We start from the raw sequence: 788 nt of genomic DNA on the forward strand, positions 1-788 counted from the left end.
CGACTGAAATTCTTGTTGTGTTCCATAGGCAAGTCTCTTTGGATTGTCATAATGGCAGCCACACGACTGTTGAGAAGTTTTGAGCTGTAATCTCAATCTCTTTGCACTCTTTATGTTTAGACTTGGATGCACCATCGTTTCTCTTATGTGTTAGATTTGGATGCACCATTGTTTTTCTGCTTGTTTTTCTGTGTGATGTGTGTATGTGTGTGTGTTTTTTGAAGAGTTCATTTAATTGGGCATGTGATGAATCCCGTTTGTATAAAAGGGTTATTTGAGTCTGAAACTATTATTGATGCTCTATCACCTTGGAGACCTGATGCCCTTTTTGTTTTATGATGTTTGTCTTAATTTTTTTTGGCATCTGCTATTTAACTGTCTGGTACTTTGTAGTTTCAGTTTGAAGTGATTTTCAGTGTTTTATAATGTCCTTGACTGAACAATTAAATTTTGTTCTTCAATAGCATATTTGAATGCCTTATTCCCTGTGTGATATGCTAATTAATTGAAGCTGCTTGTGGGTCTGATGCTTGGAATGTGAAGTGTGGTGCCTCTGTATTTCGGAGCCGAATAGCTTTGCTCTTTTAAGTAATTGAGCAATGTTGTTTGGCTTCACAATATTGGACACTTCATTCTCACACGTTGTTTAAGTCATCCAACATAGTTCTTTCTAGGCTTTCCACCTATTTGCTCTCAGTGTGAGAGAGTTCCGAGTCTGCCTCTTCATCCTGATTTAGAGTGTTTGCTTGATGGTTGTGTGTCTTGATTTGAGTGTACAGATTTGTTAT

General features: G+C 37.3%; 1 non-coding gene across 1 annotated transcript; it reads left to right on the forward strand.

The window, feature by feature from the left end:
- The first annotated feature begins 234 nt into the window (after positions 1-234).
- Positions 235-328, forward strand: LOC112094984. Its single transcript, XR_002903723.1, has one exon. It is a non-coding gene; the product is annotated as a small nucleolar RNA Z101 (small nucleolar RNA).
- The last annotated feature ends 460 nt before the right edge of the window (positions 329-788 follow it).

Source organism: Morus notabilis, unplaced genomic scaffold (genome assembly GCF_000414095.1).
Source record: "Morus notabilis unplaced genomic scaffold, ASM41409v2 C11353200, whole genome shotgun sequence".
Classification (NCBI taxonomy): Eukaryota; Viridiplantae; Streptophyta; class Magnoliopsida; order Rosales; family Moraceae; genus Morus; species Morus notabilis.